At 46.7% G+C, this 19,915-nt stretch overlaps 1 non-coding gene across 1 annotated transcript; it reads left to right on the top strand.

The window, feature by feature from the left end:
- Positions 1-4,518: 4,518 nt before the first annotated feature.
- TRNAK-UUU (transfer RNA lysine (anticodon UUU)) lies at positions 4,519-4,591 on the top strand. The gene has a single exon. It is a non-coding gene; the product is annotated as a tRNA-Lys (tRNA).
- Positions 4,592-19,915: the final 15,324 nt, after the last annotated feature.

The following is a 19,915-nucleotide window of genomic DNA, read 5'->3' as shown; positions in this document are numbered from 1 at the left end:
TTTGACTTATGAGGAGAGGCTGAGGGAGTGGGATTGTTTAGCCTGCAGAAGAGAAGAATGAGGGGGGATTTGATAGCTGCTTTCAACTACCTGAAAGGGGGTTCCAAAGAGGATGGCTCTAGACTGTTCTCAATGGTAGCAGATGACAGAACGAGGAGTAATGGTCTCAAGTTGCAGTGGGGGAGGTTTAGATTGGATATTAGGAAAAACTTTTTCACTAGGAGGGTGGTGAAACACTGGAATGGGTTACCTAGGGAGGTGGTAGAATCTCCTTCCTTAGAGGTTTTTAAGGTCAGGCTTGACAAAGCCCTGGCTGGGATGATTTAACTGGGAATTGGTCCTGCTTCGAGCAGGGGGTTGGACTAGATGACCTTCTGGGGTCCCTTCCAACCCGGATATTCTATGATTCTATGATACTGACAGACCCCAGTCGTCGGTAGGCAGGATCGAACCTGGGACCTCTGGAGCTTAGTGCAGGAGCCTCTACCACATGAACTAAAAGCCAACTGCTTGTTAGCGAAGGATGTAGAGCAGATCATTTTCTCTCTCTCTAAGTGGTCTCAGTGCCACTAGATGGGACACACCACCACACCCAGGAGACGTGTGTGTTATAGAGGCACTGAGGGACTTTAGGACTTCAGGCACTACAGGGTTAGGCAGCAGCTGAATGGGGGTTGTGAGGCTCTATATTTTGAATTTAGCTGCCTAAAGTGGAAGTTTGAACTTAAATCCTTTTGTGGATCTAGCCCAAAGTGTTTGTAAAGTGCTTTGGGCATGATGAAAGGTACTATATAGGCACACATTATTACTATGAACACACAAAGAATTGGGTGGCTTTTGCCATGCCATTTCATACCCTGTTGTTGCACAGACACAGACATTTATGCTGTTATTTTTCTTTCAGAATGAAACCATTCCGAGTTGCAAGAGAGCTAAGAAGCCTCATTGACAAGTCAAAGTCTATGAGAGCAGCATTTCTCATTTAAACAAATCCTCTGTGAAGAAAAGGTTGAAATACCTTTCGGGGTAGCCTGATACATAGTTGTTTTCAAAATACTGGCTTGAAGAGCAGTCAGTATTGAGTTCCTCCACTTATCTACGTACTAAAACAGTCAAGAATGTTAATTGGCTGTGTCCCAGTAAACCATTTATTCCAGCATTCAACAAAGACTCTTTGTAGACAAACTATCAGTGACTGTCTCTCACAATTTCAGCAGACCTTTCCCTGTGCAGGTATTAATCCTTTCATGCCAGGAGTTAGAATTTCCAGTGCTACATGTTGACAGTCTTATTTATGGTTAAATGTAAGGTCAGTAAACAATTTAAAGCAAAAGCAAAGTTGTCTATTAACTACTTTTCAGTCCACTTAAATGTGCACTTTTCTGAGTGGCTTTGATGGCATATTTATTCGAGATTCACATGATGTGTCGGTTGGAGGAGTTGAGAAATATCTATCTGCTAGTTGCCCATGTAAAGTTAGATTGGCTTAATTCAAAGTACTGAAATATAAGCCTATATTTCTCTGGAGACCAATGCTTTGATGTCTTCAGCTTTTATAGTAACACAAAACAGCTTCCACTCTATTGTAAGGTAAGATTAGAATTGTGTTAATTCTTGGTTCCAGGATCAGGTCATAAATGACATATCCATTTTTTTCATGTTCTTTAAAGTTTAAAACAAAACATTTTCTCATGCACACAAGTAATTATGAGTTTGTTAAAAGGCATCATGACACAACAGCCATAACTCTGACCCATGGACTGTTCTTTAAAAGACTATATTTGTTATTCTGATTTTCAGAATTTAATTAAATATTTTCCTTTAAGATATACTGCTAAGTGGGTAGCTTTATCAGCTAATAAAATATTAAATAATATTTAATTATCAAAGTATTTATAAAGTACTTATAATTGCTTAAGAAAGTGTTATATGTAATTTAATCAGGAAGGTACTCCTGTTCATTACATTGTTTATGAAGAAACTGTAAATGCTGTATTCAGATCAGCAGATATTTATATGTGTGCAGTTAGCAGAAAATATCTTAATTAGGACAGATAATTAAGACCATATGTGACTTAAAACCCTCTTAAGACTCTGACCTTTCATGCGCCTACACAGGTGCTTAACTTTATTGACTTCACTGGCGCTACGTGCGGGTACATAGCTAAACTCAGGTGTCGAAGTGTTTGCAGGATTGGGATGTAACTGTAAGAATGGTTCATAAGCTGAAAACAAAGCATTTTAGGCTTCTGCCTGTTTTCCCCCAAGTAACAGACATAAATAAGAAAATAATACAAAATACACTATATTAGCAGCACATTTGAATTAAGACAGCAAACATACATCTATTGCTTTCAGTGATTCAGTAACAGATCAGACTTGCACTAAGCAAGATATCCCACTCCCAGTAAAATAGGCAAAAAATGGCACACATTAAATCTGAATGTCAAAATTGCTTCAGAGAGACCATCCATATGATCAATTATTCATTGGGATTTTACCCCCACTAGGTGTCTCCCTAGACAGCATAATGGTCGTGTGCACACATGTGATCCCACAAAGACCTTTCAGGGAAATACAACTAAACTGTTTTTTTCAGGAGTTTCCCTACACCCCCCGCTTCCCAGTGATCAACTAGTTACATGCACTTAGTGTTGCCAATTTGGTCATTGGTTGGAAATTTGAATTGAAATTGAAACATTAATACACATTTTAAAAGCATATACAGCGTATGATAAATACTTGAACTGAAAAAGTATACTAGGTTAGTGTAGTGAGGTCTTATTGGCATTTTGGACTTCTCACAGTCTTGAGCTCTCTTCTCTGTTGCCAGCTCAGACCACGTGATACATGAAGGGGGGCAAGGGAGTAGCTCCCTTTGATGGGCACCCCACCAGCCAGTTAGCTATAAAATCCCTCTTGGGGTCTGTTCTCTATTTGCTTTACCTGTAAAGGGTTAACAAGGCCACAGGTAAAAGAAAAGGAGTAGGCACCTGACCAAAAGAGCAAATGGGGTAGAACTTTTAAATTTGGGGGAAAAAAAACTTACCCTTTGTTGTTCTCTGGGCTATAGGGACAGAGCAGCAATGCTGTGTAAGGCTTGAACCAGGTATGAAAATTCATCTTCCATACCAGGAAGAAATTTGGATAGGGAATGTTTAGACAGACACAATCAGGTTTATTTCAGCTTGTGGATCTCTTCTGTGCTAATCCCAGATACTTTTGTTTGCTTGTAACCTTTAAGCTGAACCCCCAAGAAAGCCATTTTCGGTGCTTGAGTTTTGGCATTGCTCTTTTAAAATCTAGCATAAGCCTAAGTTCTAGATGTAATTATTTCTTTTTTGTTTTAATAAACTTTACCTTTTTAAAGAACAGGATTGGATTTTTGGTGTCCTAAGGGGTTTGTGCATGTTCTTTGATTAGCTGGTAGCCACAGCTAATTTCCTTTGTTTTTTTTCCTCAGCTCTTCCCCAGAGGGGGGTGTGAAAGGGCTTGAGGGTACCCCACAGGGAGGAATTCCCAAGCTCTCCTTCCTGGGTTAAAAGGGTTTTTTTTTTTTTTTTTTTGCATTTGGGTGGTGGCAATGTTTACCAAACCAAGGTCAGAGAAAAGCTGTAACGTTTGGAGTGTAATACAAGCCCAGAATGGCAAGCATTAGCTTTAAAAATCCTTGCAGGCCCCCTGTAGCAAAGTCAAGACTCACCAGTGCAGTGCCTCCTGCTGGTTGTCTTGGGAATTAGCTCTTTTCCAGCATACGGAGCACCCTCTGCAGGCCAGTGTCTCACCTACCGCTGGCCCCATGTCCCAGTGCCCTTTCCCTTGGGGTCCTGCCCCCAGCAGTAACCCACAATCTGGGTCTCCCCTCCTAGGGGAACCCCCAACCCTCTATCCCCACCTTTCCTCAGTGGCTACTGCCAGTCATTATCTAGCCCCCACTCACTGGGGCAGATTGCAGTCTGTAAACCACTCATCACTGGCAAGGGGGGTTTGGACCTGCTGCCTTTCCCTGCAGCCCAGTACCTCTCTTTAGGCCTTGCACAAGGCCTGCATTCTGGGGAGTTGCCAGGCTGGAGCTCCCCAGCACTACTCTACCTCTGGTACCCTGCTCCCAGGCAGCCAGGTCCTTCTCTCTCCACCACTGGAGAGATACTGACCCAGCTCCTGGCTCACAGCCCTTTTATAGGCTCAGCTCTGGCCTGATTGGGGCGTGGCCCCAGCTCTGGCTGCTTCCCCAATCAGCCTGGCCTTTCACGGGAGCGGGGTAACTGCTCCACTACACCCCCACTTCTGCACTCAGAGTGACAGAGTGGGGATTCAGCCTTGACAGAGCTTTTGGGAACTACAGGACCAGAAAGGCTCTCTAAGTTTAGAAAGAGAGGGAAGAACATTGGCGCAACAGTTTCCCAAAGCATAGCTACATTAGGGTTAGACAGAAGTCTCACCCACTAGAGGTCCATGAGTCAAGTGGGTTAGTGGAGGCCTTATTGGGATTTTGGGAGAAGGAAGAGAAGCCTGGGAGCCTGGCTAGCTCAGTTGGTAGAGCATCAGACTTTTAATCTGAGGGTCCAGGGTTCAAGTCCCTGGTCAGGTGTAGAGGAGGATCATTTTCCCTTTGTGGTGTCCCCCAAGAATATCAAGAAGCAGCTCTTTGAGGTTACTTTGGGGGGAGGGATAGCTCAGTGGTTTGAGCATTGGCCTGCTAAACCCAGGGTTGTGAGTTCAATCCTTGAGGGGGCCATTTAGGGATCTGGGGCAAAAATTGGGGATTGGTCCTGCTTTGAGCAGGGGGTTGGACTAGATGACCTCCTGAGGTCCCTTCCAACCCTGATATTCTATGATTCTAAGCTTATGTGCATCTGGGATGCAATAATGGAGCAATGAATGTAGGCACTGGTCAGTCTAGGGCAGAGGTTCCCAAATTGTTCTTATTGCCTACCCACTTCCAGAGTTACCAGTTGCCGATGTACTCCTACCTTTCTCATCACTGATACCTTGTGTGTTCTTCTTAACACGCCTGTCTTTAGACATCTACTCATATTTCACTGTTATGTGCAGATAGTTATAGTGCGACGTATACAACCAGAAAAAAAAAAAAAAGACACAACCCTCACTAAGATCTGAGCTCAGTTAGACCGGACAATTGCTGAGCAACTGAACCCCGCCATATGGTGACTGAGGTGTATGTCAGCGTCTGTGTTCTTACTGGGACATCTTGAAGTAAATTAACGACTGTATTTTAAACAACAAATTCACACAGTTTTAAAGCTTCGGCTGAGTAGCCTAGTATAAAAATGCAGTAAATAAAATAAAATCCACCATTATACAATTTTCCCACTCATACTTCCCAGAGATGGCTTGCATACCTTCAGGGGTATACACACAGTTTGGGAATCCCTGGTTTAGGGGACTTCTTGGAAGAGTTCTTTACAAACAGACTTTTGAAGGGAAGGTTGTTGTAGAAGAGAGAACAGACAAAGGCTCCTAGTTCCCACAAAACAAGCCATGGCCCTCTTCGTAAAAGAGAAGGAAAGGAAAGGAAAGCCTGGTAGCTACTATAGAAGCGTTCGCTGTCTCTACAGGGAGCGCCTTGCATGCTCTGTACCCTTATCCCAAGCTAGTAACTACTATCTGCCAACTGCAAAGCTGTTAATGCAGCTGCCATGTTGAGCAGAGGAAGGGGCACTGAAGAGAAAACCATCCTCCTCCCCTCCTTAGGCACTGAGGCTATTGGGGGGGTTTGTTGATAAAATATTGCACAAGCACCACTAGCTATGGAAGGCAACTGGCTTTGAAACCTGACCAGTCGTCTTCTTCACAGGTTGTCCTAAAAAGGAGAGAACCCCATGAGACGATATGGAGGAGGAGCAGTTTATGCTCATCCAAAACCTGTGTTCTCTATGGAGTTATGTGTGTTCAGTCAGGCCTGAAAAGTCATCCTCAGCCCTTTCTATTTCACATGATAGTTAAGCTTTGTTTCCAGGTAGATTTTGTGCCCCAATACACTTTAGACATGCCATTTGGCATGGTTCCAGAAACATGCTGTTAAGAACATGGAAAATCTGTTTTTTGTGGATCTCTCTACCTCGGTCTATTCAATGATGATCATGCTGTCTGCTACATGATGCACAGATCTGACTCAGGGCTTGGCTACACTTGTGAGTTACAGCGCATTAAAGGAACCCCAGGCGACTAGCTCACTACCTGTCCACACTGGCAAGGCACGTAGAGCACACTGACTCTGCGGCTGGTCTGCTCCTGGTACTCCACCTCGGCGAGTGGAATAACATTTTGTGCACCCCCACTGTAGCGCTGCGGCACCAGTGTGGATGCCCTGGTCTGTTAATGCGCTCTGATCGGCCTCCAGAAGTGTCCCACAATGCCTGTTCTAGCCACTCTGGTCATCACTTTGAACTCTACTGCCCTGCCCTCAGGTGATCAACTGCCAGACCCGCCCTTTAAATTCTCTGGGAATTTTGAAATTCCCCTTCCTGTTTGCTCAGCCAGGCGTGGAGTGCTCTCAGTGAATCTTTCCAGGTGACCATGCCTCCACACGCCAGGCGATCCCCAGTATGGCGGTCCCCAGTATGGACCTCACCGGTGTTTGGGAGGAGGAAGCTGTCCAGTCGCAGCTGCCCTCCAGCCGTAGGAATTATGATACCTTTGGGCAGATATCAAGGGGCATGATGGAAAGGGGCCATGACCGGGATGCACTGCAGTGCAGGGTTAAAGTGAAGGAGCTGTGGAATGCCTACCGCAAAGCCCGCGAGGCAAACAGCTGCTCCGGTGCTGCCCCCATGACCTGCCATTTCTACAAAGAGCTGGATGTGATACTTGGGGCCGACCCCACCTCCACTCCGAGTATCACCATGGACACTTCAGAGCCCAGTTCAACAAGGCGGGAGGAGGAGGAGCAAAGCGGGAGCGAGGGTGCTGAGGCGGAGGAAGACACCCCGGAATCCCTAGATGCATGTGGCCAGGAGCTGTTCTCAAGCCAGGAGGAAAGTAGCCAGTCGCGGCAGCCGGTGCTTGGGGAAGGACAAACACCAGAGGAGGTTCCTGGTAAGCAGCTTTTATTTTGGGAAGGAAGTTATTCGGTGCGGGCTGTTGGGGCGAGGAGGGTTAGGGCTGCATGCATGCCTACATGCGGAATAGGGCGTTGATGTGCTCCCTCACATCGTGGTAATCGGCCTCAGCGATCTCTCTTCAAAGGTCTCATCCGGGACTTGGGCAATGCGCTTGTGCAGGTTTCTTGAGAGAGCCACTGTGTTCCTTGTCCCAGTAAGGCTAACTTGTCCGCGCCACTGTGCCGTGAGGGGCGGGAGGACCATTGCTGCACACAGGCAAGCTGCATATGGGTCAGGGCAGAAGCCGCATTGCAGTAGAAGACTCTCCCTTGCTTCCCAGGTCACCCTCAGCAGAGAGATATCTTCCAGGACGAACTCCTGTGGAAAATGTGGGGACAATGTTCAGTATAGGGGGCCCCCTGCCGCTGTTAGCTCTCCCCAAGGCACAGAAACCCAGAGGACAGTACAGCCGTGAAACAATCAGTCACGCTTGACCCTGTGCTTACTCCCCATTTTGGGGCTCCTGTGGGTTATGTGTGCTCGTTTTGGGATGGGCAAATTATGCTATTGTGTAGACTGTGCTTGCCCTTAAGTACGGGGGAATATTGCTTTGTCTGGTGTGAACAATGCTTCCTCTGTTAAGTGTTGCATTTTGCCTTTACAGATGCAACCTTGAGATCTCAGCCGTCCGTGTTATCACCGGCCGAAAGACTCCAAAACATCAGAAAGAGGCCACGTAGAAGCAAGGAAGACATGTTGCATGAAGTAATGCAGCATTCAAGTAATGAAAATCGAAAAGTGCAGGAGTGGCGGGACAGTGAAAGGAGGATCCACCAGCAGAATGAGGAGCTCCGGCACAAAAGCGCGGTGCTCCGGCAGCAAAGCACGGATCGACTGATGAGCATAACAGAGCGCCAAGCGGACTAGATCCAGGTGCTCGTAGCCACGTAGGCGGAACACTACCGTGCCTGACCCCCCTCCTGCAGCCCTTGTCCCAAAACCCTTTCCCTTGTGGCCCCATGTCACCTCCAACCCACTTTCCCCAACATCTGGGTTCTTACCGCCACCAGCTGCCTCCAACACCTGTAGCTTCACCACCCAGCCCTGAAAACTACGACCCTTACCCTCTGCACTCAACTCCCATCACCATGCAGTATAGCCATCCTGAAGTGTAGCACTCATTGCACAGCACTCCAGACAGGAAGGCTGAGTATGATAACAGGACATACACAAATCTGTGATTGTACCGTTCCCCACCCCTCCCCCTTGCCCTTTCTGTTTCCCAAGCAGTTGTGTTTCTTTTCAATAAATGAATTTTCTTTTCAATAAATGGATCTTTTGGCTTTGAAAACATTCTTTATTATTGCATAAAGTAAAAGACACCTTAGCCCAGGAAAGAAACAGGCACTGCAAGTCAGCGTAGCAAACACAGATTCCTACTAACATTGGAACCACTGCACTTCACTCCCGTGCAGGGCACCAGACATTACTGGTGACTTTCAGCCTCAAATTGCTCCCTCAAAGCATCCCTAATCCTTGCAGCCCCACACGGGGCCCCCTAATAGCCCTGCTCTCTGGCTGTTCAAATTCAGCCTCCAGGTGTTGAACCTCCGAGTTCCATGCCTGAGCGAATCGTTCACCCTTCCCTTCACGAATGTTATGGAGGGTACAGCACGCAGCTATAACAGTGGGGATGCTGTCATCGGCCAGGTCCAGCTTCCCATACAGAGAGCACCAGCTGGCCTTTAAATGGCCAAAAGCACACTCCACAGTCATTCTGCACCAGCTCAGCCTGTTGTTGAACTGCTCCTTGCTTCTGTCAGGGCTCCCTGTGTAGGGTTTCATGAGCCATGGCATTAAAGGGTAAGCGGGGTCTCCAAGGATCAAAATGGGCATTTCGACTTCCCCTACGGTGATCTTCTGGTCTGGGAAAAAAGTCCTGGCTTGCAGCTTCCTGAACAGGCCAGCGTTCCGAAAGATGCGTGCGTCATGCACCTTTCCGGGCCAGCCTGCGTTAATGTCAATGAAACACCCATGGTGATCCTTGAGCGCCTGGAGAACCATAGAGAAATACCCCTTCCTATTAACGTACTTGGAGGCTAGGTGGGCTGGTGCCAGAATTGGAATATGTGTGCCATCTATCACCCCGCCACAGTTAGGGAAACACATTTGTGCAAAGCCATCCACAGTGTCATGCACGTTATCTGGAGTCACGTTTCTTCTGAGCAGGATGCGATTAATGGCCCTGCAAACTTGCATCAACACGATTCCAACTGTAGACTTTCCCACTCCAAACTGGTTAGCGACTGATCGGTAGTTGTCTGGAGTTGCCAGCTTCCAGATTGCAATAGCCACTCACTTCTCCACCGTCAGGGCAGCTCTCAATCTCGTGTCCTTGTGCCGCAGGGTGGGGGTGAGCTCCTCACACAGTCCCATGAAAGTGGCTTTTCTCATCTGAAAGTTTTGCAGCCACTGCTCATCATCTCAGACTTGCATGACAATGTGATCCCACCACTCAGTGCTTGTTTCCTGAGCCCAAAAGCAGCATTCCACGGTGGTGAGCATGTCCATGAATGCCACAAGCAAACTCGTGTCATATGCGTTACTCGAGTCGATATCATTGTCGGAGCCCTCACTGTCACTTTGGATCATAAGGACTAACTCGACTGCCAAACGTGACGTGCTGGCTCAACCCATCAGCATACTCCTCAGCAGTTCGGGCTCCATTCCCACAGACCGAGCGGGAAGACAGAGCGCGCAGTACAAAAAACGTTGAAATATGGCGCCAAATGTGGGCGGAAGCACAGGGATTGCTGGGATGCGAACTGATGCATCATGGGGCGTTGGGACAGGACACAGAATGTCCTGCATTCCCCACCCCCTTCCCACAAGCCATAGCGCCAGAATGGGAAGAGGTGCTCTGTGGGACAGCTGCCCATAATGCACCGCTCCCAGTGCCGCTGCAAGTGCTGCAAATGTGGCCACGCCAGTGCGCTTGTTCCTGTCAGTGTGGACAGACTGCAGCGCTTTCCCTACTGTGCTCTCCGAAGGCAGGTTTAACTCAAAGCGCTCTACATCTGCAAGTGTAGCCATGCCCTAAGATCCAGGTAGAGTTACATCTGCAAAAAGGCAGATAATGGTTGTAGACAGCTCATCACCAACACTAAAGAACTTGGAAATGGTTAAAAGCCTCAGTCCTGAACCTATGGGGAAGTGGAGGGTCTGGAGACTAAGGCCCTGTCTACAGTGAATTTAATGCAGATTAAGGTAAGTGTGAATTTAAAGCAGAGTAGCTATTCCTCATTAACTCCCTGTGCGAGTGCTCTTATCCTGGATTAACCCAATCCACTTCCAAAGTGGATTACAGTAATACGGAATAAAAGGCCTCATTCCAGAAATAAGAGCATCCACACACGGAGTCATAGTTACCCTGTACAGAGAAGCCCTGAGAAGCAACTGTAACTCAGGGCTACGCCTGCCCTGCCCCACAGTTTGGACTGCAGGGATGTGGTTTTGCATCCCTGCCCATCCTGGCTAGTAGCCTATCCTTGATGAATTTATCTAGTTCTTTTTTTGAACCCTGTTATAGTTTTGGCCTTCGCAACATCCTCTGGCAAAGAGTGCCACAGGTTGACTGAGAGCTGTGTGAAGAAATACTTCCTTTTGGTTGTTTTAAACCTGCTGACTATTAATTTCATTTGGTGACCCCTAGTTCTTGTGTAATAAGGAGTAAACAACACTTCCTTATTTACTTTCCACCCCATTCCACCCCTCCCCTGAGTGTGCAGCTGATCTTGGTGGACAGGAGGCGCAGAGAGTGAGGAGGGAGGCGCTAATTGGTGGGGCCCGCCGGTGGGTGGGAGGTGCTGGGGGGAAGGAGGGAGCTGATGGGAGGGCTACTGGTGGGTGCTCAGCACCCACTAATTTTTCCCCATGGGTGCTCCAGCCCCGGATCACCCACGGAGTCAGCGCCTATGGAGGGGGCTGTCTCTGCCCAGGAGGGAATGGAAGGGTGGGATCCAGGTTACTAACACTCAGTAAGATGCCATCCACAATAAACATATTTTAATCTCTGCTCCAATTAACATTTGAGCCATAGGCGTGGGCAATACTTACTGTAACTGAGAAAAGGACATTCTACTGACAGGACAAGGGGATTATTAGCACAAGAATCAAAGTAGATTACTGGCTCCCTAATAACATACCACCTGTCAAGGTTCCTCCCCCACTCTGAACTCTAGGGTACAGATGTGGGGACCTGCATGAAAAACCTCCTAAGCTTGTCTTTACCAGCTTAGGTCAAAACTTCCCCAAGGTACAAAATATTCCACCCGTTGTCCTTGGACTGGCCGCTACCACCACCAAACTAATACTGGTTACTGGGAAAGAGCTGTTTGGACGCGTCCTTCCCCCCAAAATACTTCCCAAAACCTTGCACCCCACTTCCTGGACAAGGTTTGGTAAAAAGCCTCACCAATTTGCCTAGGTGACTACAGACCCAGACCCTTGGATCTTAAGAACAATGAACAATCCTCCCAACACTTGCACCGCCCCCTTTCCTGGGAAATGTTGGATAAAAAGCCTCACCAATTTGCATAGGTGACCACAGACCCAAACCCTTGGATCTGAGAACAATGAAAAAGCATTCAGTTTTTTACAAGAAGACTTTTAATAAAAAATAGAAGTAAATAGAAATAAAGAAATCCCCCCTGTAAAATCAGGATGGTAGATATCTTACAGGGTAATTAGATTCAAAAACATAGAGAACCCCTCTAGGCAAAACCTTAAGTTACAAAAAAGATACACAGACAGAAATAGTTATTCTATTCAGCACAATTCTTTTCTCAGCCATTTAAAGAAATCATAATCTAACACATACCTAGCTAGATTACTTACTAAAAGTTCTAAGACTCCATTCCTGGTCTATCCCCGGCAAAGACCCAGCATACAGACAGACACAGACCCTTTGTTTCTCTCCCTCCTCTCAGCTTTTGAAAGTATCTTGTCTCCTCATTGGTCATTTTGGTCAGGTGCCAGCGAGGTTACCTTTAGCTTCTTAACCCTTTACAGGTGAGAGGAGCTTTCCCCTGGCCAGGAGGGATTTCAAAGGGGTTTACCCTTCCCTTTATATTTATGACACCACCAAAATCTACTCCTGGAGTAAGCAAAGGAGAAAAATTCAGGTGACTATGTGGCAAATGGATAAAATATGTTTTAATAAAAATTTCAGCTTGAAAAATGATACACGAGTAACTTTTTTTCCTCACTAACCAAGAATGATTGCTGGCCTATTGTTTACTTTTCCTGAGAACAGAAACACGTCAGATTTTGATGAATAAGCTACACTTGTATAGGGCATATCATATCATCCAGATATGCATATCATCCAACCAGAGCTCAGAACCATCCCCAAGGAAATACACTGATTTCTAATGTCACAGCCAACACTGATACTTACACTACTCATGTTGTACGGGCGCTCTGAAGATTCACTTCCAATTGAAGAGCACAGACTTTTGTGAAACAGATGTAACTATTAACGATGATGAATAATGTATCATCCCATATGTTTGCTAAAGGGAGGTCCAATGTATCACTGAATGTCAAAGTGCAATAGAAATGAATTACACTGACTCTGCCATAAAACAGTGAAAACCATTCGGAGTTTAATCATCCAGCAGACACTTCCCAGTATGTCAGATTAAAGCAATGGAAATATAACCTCTATATGGGACCAGAAGAACTGGTGTGCTGAAAACTGTGTGTTCTCTTCTTCATCATCTTCTGGTAGGAAGCAGCATATTAGAGAATATTTGTATTGTGATAGCACCAAGAACCTCGGAGTACTGGTTGATCACAGGATGACTATGAGCTGCCAATGTGATGTGGCCATGAAAAAAGCTAATGTGGTCTTGGGATGCATCAGGAGAGGTATTTCCAGTAGAGATAAGGAGGTGTTAGGACCATTATACAAGGCACTGGTGAGACCTTATCTGGAATACTGTGTGCAGTTCTGGTCTCCCATGATTAAGAAACATGAATTCAAACTGGAACAGGTACAGAGAAGGGCTACTAGGATGATCCGAGGAATGGAAAATCTGTCTTATGAAAGGAGACTCAAGGAGCTTGGCTTGCTTAGCCAAGAGAAGGCTGAGAGGCAATATGATTGCTCTCTATAAATATATCAGAGGGATAAATACCAGGGAGGGAGAGGAATTATTTAAGCTCAGTACCAATGTGGACACAAGAACAAATGGATATAAACTGGCCAACAGGAAGTTTAGACTGGAAATTAGACAAAGGTTTCTAACCATCAGAGGAGTGAAGTTCTGGAACAGCCTTCCAAGGGAAGCAGTGGGGGAAAAAGACATATCTGGCTTCAAGACTAAGCTTGATAAGTTTATGGTAGGGATGATATGATGGGATATCCTAATTTTGGCAATTAATTGATCTTCAACTATTAGCGGTAGATAAGCCCGATGGCCTGTAATGGGATGTTAGATGGGGTGGGATCTGAGTTACTACAGAGAATTCTTTCCTGGGTGTCTGGCTGGTGAGTCTTGCCCACATGCTCAGGGTTTAGCTGATTGCCATATTTGGGGTTGGGAAGGAATTTTCCTCTAGGGCAGATTGGCAGAGGCTCTGGGGGTTTTTCGCCTTCCTCTGCAGCGTGGGGCATGGGTCACTTGCTGGAGGATTCTCTGCACCTTGAAGTCTTTAAACCACGATTTGAGGAGTTCAATAGCTCAGACATAGGTTAGGGTTTTGTTACAGGAGTGGGTGGGTGAGATTCTGTGGCCTGCGTTGTGCAGGAGGTCAGACTAGATGATCATAATGGTCCCTTCTGACCTTCAAGTCTATGATTCTATGATTCTAAGGAGAGCCAGTTGTGGCCCAGGACCCCATTGTGCTAGGCACTGTACAGAGACAGGGCAAAAAGAGGGTCCCCACCCGCAGAGGATTGATAGTCTAAGCAGAAAATAGAGTTGAGATTTAAAACTGGTAATAATAATAATATTTTGCGGTTAAAATGCCAGGCACACTGGGGAAGAGCAATAGTAATGGGGCCAAAATTATGTTCTAAGGTAAACAATTATTAAAATGAGCCCTACATACAGATTTGGGTCCTTGATTTTATCGGATGAATGTTCCCACATCCAGGTGTGAACTTTCAGTCTCACTGCTCTGCGGACTCCCAGAGGAGCTCTGTTTGTGGGACAACCCCAGGGGCACTTCTTGTTGCTTTGTTAGCAATTCCTTCAATTCTGTTGTTCCATGCAGAACAAGGTTGCTAATGGGGAGTGAAGGAACCTCTCAAGGTTTAGGGGGAAGATTTGCAACCACCTCTGGGGTGGGGCACAAGGGCTGTTTTTACAGGGATCCCTCACCCGCCTGGTGCAGATAGGCAGATGCCTCTGGGGTAGGGTGTGGGGATTGTTTATAGAGATGTGAGGGCCCCCCAAAAAACGCAAACTGTCTTGGGAAAAAAACTTTTAATGTTTTTTTCTGAAGCCTGGTATGGGAAAAATTGAAAAGAAAATGGCATATGAAATATTGTCTCTCAAAAAGCAGTAGAAGACATTTTAGAGTAATGTTTAAAATAGCATTGTTACTGCTGCCCCTCACCCCTTCGAAATGTTTTCTACTAATAACTAATCAGTATTTAAAATGAATAAAATGTTTCCTTAGAAACATGAGTGTCTTCTGCCTGCATCATAGTGTCAGGTCGGGTCTATCTACACACCATTTCTGAGCCCACAGTATACAACCTTCCTTGCTGTTCACAAAAACATGGATAAGAACGGCCATACAGGGTCAGACCAAAGGTCCCTCTAGCCCATATCCTGTCCTCTGACAGTGGCCAGTGCCAGGTGCCCCAGAGGGAATGACCAGATAGGAAACATCAAGTGATTCATCCCCTGTTGCCCATTCCCATTTGTCAACATTTTATATTTTTTCCTGTTTGCCAACTGTAATGACACGACCTCTGGCGGGACACTACTGAGAGTATCAGTTCAGGACAAATTGCTTAGAGCAGGGCAGTCACAGCCCCAGGCTGGTGGTTCTCCACCTCTAAGCCACACCAAGCCAGCCAAACAGAAGTCATACAAGCAATTCCTTCAGATACTCCAGTTCCCTTGTGTCACCACCAGCACCACTGCTTATAGGGATGAATGGTTATTGTCATAAATATAAAGGGAAGGGTAACCACCTTTCTGTATACAGAACTATAAAATCCCTCCTGGCCGGAGGCAAAACCCCTTCACCTGTAAAGGGTTAAGAAGCTAAGATAACCTCGCTGGCACCTGACCAAAATGACCAATGGGGAGACAAGATACTTTCAAAGCTGGAGCGGGGGGAGGAAGGGAACAAAGGGTCTGTCTGTCTGTCTGTGTGATGCTTTTGCCAGGAACAGAACAGGAATGGAGTATTAGAACTTGTTAGTAAGTAATCTAGCTAGAAATGCGTTAGATTTCCTTCTGTTTAAATGGCTGGTAAATAAACTGTGCTGAATGGAATGTATATTCCTGTTTTTGTGTCTTTTTGTAACTTAAGGTTTTGCCTAGAGGGATTCTCTATGTTTTGAATCTGATTACACTGTAAGGTATTTACCATCCTGATTTTACAGAGGTGATTCTTTTACTTTTTCTTTAATTAAAATTCTTCTTTTAAGATCCTGATTGCTTTTTCATTGTTCTTAAGATCCAAGGGTTTGGGTCTTTGTTCACCTATGCAAATTGGTGAGGATTTTTTATCAAGCCTTCCCCAGGAAAGGGGGTGTAGGGCTTAGGGGGATATTTTGGGGGGAAGACATCTCCAAGTGGGCTCTTTCCCTGTTCTTTGTTTAACACGCTTGGTGGTGGCAGCATAGGGTTCAAGGACAAGGCAAAGTTTGTACCTTGAGGAAGTTTTTAACCTAAACTGGTAAGAATAAGCTTAGGGGGTCTTTCATGCAGGTCTCCACATCTGTACCCTAGAGTTCAGAGTGGGGAAGGAACCTTGACAGTTATGAAAACCAATACCCCAGTAAAAGAAAAAAGGTTCTCCCGATCCCAAAGGACCAAGCTCCAGACCCACGTCAATATACAAGTTAGATCTTACCCACAAACCATGCTGTTGCCAATCCTTTAGAATCTAAAATATAAAGGTTTATACATAAAAGAAAGAAATATAAATGAGAGTTAAAATTGGTTAAATGGAATCAAATACATACAAGAAAGGCAAAGGTCTTGGTTCAGGCTTGTAGCAGTGATGGAATAAACTGCAGGCTTAAATCAAGTCTCTGGAGTACATCCACAGATTTGGAAGACTCGTTCAATTGTCTAAGAAGCAGTTCTGCAGAAAAGGTCCTGGGGATTACAGTGGATGAGAAGCTGGATATGAGTCAGCAGTGTGCCCTCACAGGGGCCGGTGTTCTTCAAAATCTTTATTAATGATCTGGATCATGGGATTAATTGCACTCTCTATACTGTCACAGTTCATGTCAATAACATCACACCAACATACAAAAAAACCCCAAACAAACAAACCAACCGCCCCTGCCCCCCCCCCCCCCCCCCGGACCACCACCATTTAAGTACCTTATTGTGCAGCTGCAACTCCAGCCCTAATACTAGGTATTTTTGTCATTATTATTTGAATCAGAACTAATTAATCTATATTTAGTTCATAAATACACCAAGCAGGCCTTTTGTATGTTCTAACTATGTATAATATGTCTCATTCTTAAAGAAGTAAAGAAAGTTTAATTTCAATAAGCAAGTAACTACTGCAGATATTTCAATTTTTCCCAACATTTCCATTTTGCCCAAAAGCAGCAAAGAATGTTTTTCCCAAGCCTTCAAAGTTCCCAGCTATTTTACATCCCTAGGTATTTATATGGGAATTGCTCGTCCAGCACTGAGATGCAGCTGCCTCTGGGGTAGGGCGCAGGGGCTGTTTAACAGCCAAACAGCATGCCACACAAGCCTTTTGGCCAGGAAGTGAAAGATAATCCTGCTTCCAGCTGAAACTGTAGGGAACATTTAGAATCATCCCAGTGGGGATTCAGCCAGGACACCAGGGTTACAGCTCCCCGCTAATGAACACAATGGGGTCTCTATCAGGGTCCCTTCTGGGGGTGTCATTCCCTTGTCTTCGCCCCAGGACGGGGCACCTTAGGGCTTCGGCAAAACATGTTTCCCTCAGTCTCCTACAGGCGTAACCCTCTGGGGCTCAAACTGCCCCAGAGCCCTGTCCCATGCCCCGCAGAACATAGATCATTGCCCACCTCCTCAGTCCCCAATTCTGTATCCCAACTCACCAGTGCTCAGACCCACCTGCATCTTCCTCAGTAACAACTGCCTATAGGGTTGCCAACTGTCTAATGGCACAAACCCAAACACTTTCTCTGCCCCCTTCTCCAAGGCCCTGCCCCTTCTCCGAGGTCCTGCCCCCTGCTCATTCCATCCCCCCTCCCTCCATTGCTCGCTGTCCTCCACCCTCACTCACTTTCACTGGGCTGGGGCAGGGGTTTGGAGTGCAAGAAAGGATGTGGGCTCTGGGCTGGGGGGTGAAGCCAAGGGGTTCGGAGTGTGGGAGGGGGCTGAGCCTGGGGCAGGGGTTTGAGGTGCAGGAGGGGATGTGGGCTCTTTGAGGGAGTTTGGGTGTGGGGGAGCTCAGGAGTGGGGCAGGGGTTGGGGCACAGGAGGGGGTTCAGGGTGCCGGTTCTGGGAGGGAGTTTGGGTGCTGGAGGGGGTTCAGCGCTGGGGCAGAGGTTTGGGGTGCAAGAGCAGGTGTGGGCTCTGAGACGGAATTAGTGTGGAGGATTGGGGTTGGGTTGCAGGAGGGGGTGTGGTCTCTGGGCTGGGGGTGTGGCCAAGGGGTTCGGAGTGTGGGAGGGGGCTGAGCCTGGGGCAGGGGGTTGGGGTGCAGGACAAGGTGCAGGCTCTTAGAAGGAGTTAGGGTGTGGGAGGGGGTTCTGACCTGGGGCAGGGGGTTGAAGTGTGGGAGGTAATGAGGGGTGCGGGCTCTGCGAGGGAGTTTGGGTGCAGAACGGGACTCAGGGCTAGGTCAGGGGGTTGGGACGCAGGAGAGGGTTCGGGGTGCGTGCTCCAGCCGGGTGGCACTTACCTTGGGTGGCTCCCAGAAGCGGCTGGCATGTCCCTCCGGCTCCTAAGCTCAGGGGCAGCCGGATGGCAGTGTGCTGCCCTTGCCTCCAGGCACTGCCCCCGCAGCTCCCATTGGCTGCTGTTCCCAGCCAATTGGGAGCTGCGGAATCAGCGCTCAGGCAGTATGCAGAGACCCCCCTGGCCACACCTGTTCCTAGGAGGCAGAGGGACGTGCCAGCCACTTCCAGGAGCCACACAGAGCCAGGGCAGGTCGGGACCTGCCTTAGCCCCACAGCACCACTGACTGGACTTTGGCCTATTAAAATCTGCCGGATGACTTTCAGTAGCCATCGGGAGAGTGAAGCCGATTCCGGGAGGGTTGGCAACCATCTACTCAGGACACCCAAGTGCCTTCCTTGGGCTCGCACTCTAACTCCACAGCATGCTGGGAGTTGTAGTCTTCAGCTTCCTGCCGCAGTTGGTGCAGAGGGGCTGAGCTGTTAGTGTGGGATAGAGGAGGTGGCAAAGTCCCATCCCTATCTGAACTCCTTCCTCTGCAGCCCCTGGGAGGAAGCAACAGCCTTTCCCAGAAGCCAAAAGAGCACCCAGGGTAGGGTTTTGTTTAATTTTAAATCACAGAAGGTTATTAGTTTGCCTTATACAAGGAGCTGTATTCCTTAAAAACCCACCCACCCAGATGGACCTGACTGAGGGGACCTGTTTTCTGCACCTACCAGCTCTGTTTTAGATAATTTTTTAAACCAATGTAGTTAAACTGGTGTAACTTCTTTGTATAGACCAGACCTTAGGCACTGGCAGCATGTGTGTAAGTAGATGTAAGGGAGCCTAAATTAGTAGAAGGGGGTCTGACACCATCCTATGCACCACTTCTGAATCTGGTCCTATGTGTTTGGAGCATGTTGGGAGCCACATCTCTTAAATATGGCATTTGCTTGACTTGGGGTTAGAGCCAGGGTGATTTGCCCTATGTGGGCATGGTGTTTACCTGGGAAGAGGGTTGTTTCTGTTGTCCCTTGTGGCATTGTAGACTGATTTAGTTTTCATTCTATAATGCCCTAGATACCACTGTGACATGAATCTCAGGATGAGGAAAGGCAGGGTTTTTTTCTCTAGTTAGAAACATTTTTTAACTTCACAAAATATGTTGGTTCTATCAATAATCTCTACACATGACATGGAATTTATAAAACATAGTTGCGAAAGATCTTCAGCCCAGGAAGCCTATAGAAAGCATGCAGCAAAGTGCATGTTCTTCTGGGGCTCCGATGGTGACATTTATTTGGAATAAGTGCTCCCCCAGCATTCAACTGCAGCACTGTATGACTAACTGGGTAATGCATCCGATGAAGTGAGCTGTAGCTCATGAAAGCTTATGCTCAAATAAATTGGTTAGTCTCTAAGGTGCCACAAGTCCTCCTTTTCTTTTTGGGTAAAAAGAGATGCAGCACTGTAGACATTGCAGATTGGAATCTAAATAATAGAGTTAAAATGGAAGGGGGAGGGGATTGTTACAGCTAAATTCTGGCAGCCCCTCAGGTTTTCCTGTTGACTCCAGTGAAGTAGCATGGTGTGCAAGATGGTGCAGAGTTTGACCCAACACATGCAAAAAGTATTATACGATGTTTGCATCTCCGAACCTCTCCTGCAAATGCATTGTACAGATACAAAAAAGGTTAGGGTCACAAGAGGTCTGGCTTCAATCCCCAGCTCATGGTAAGATCTTGATCCTGGCTCAACTTT

The sequence above is a fragment of the Lepidochelys kempii genome, chromosome 4 (assembly GCF_965140285.1).
Source record: "Lepidochelys kempii isolate rLepKem1 chromosome 4, rLepKem1.hap1, whole genome shotgun sequence".
NCBI lineage: Eukaryota > Metazoa > Chordata > Testudines > Cheloniidae > Lepidochelys > Lepidochelys kempii.
This window is presented reverse-complemented; position numbering and strand designations above follow the sequence as displayed.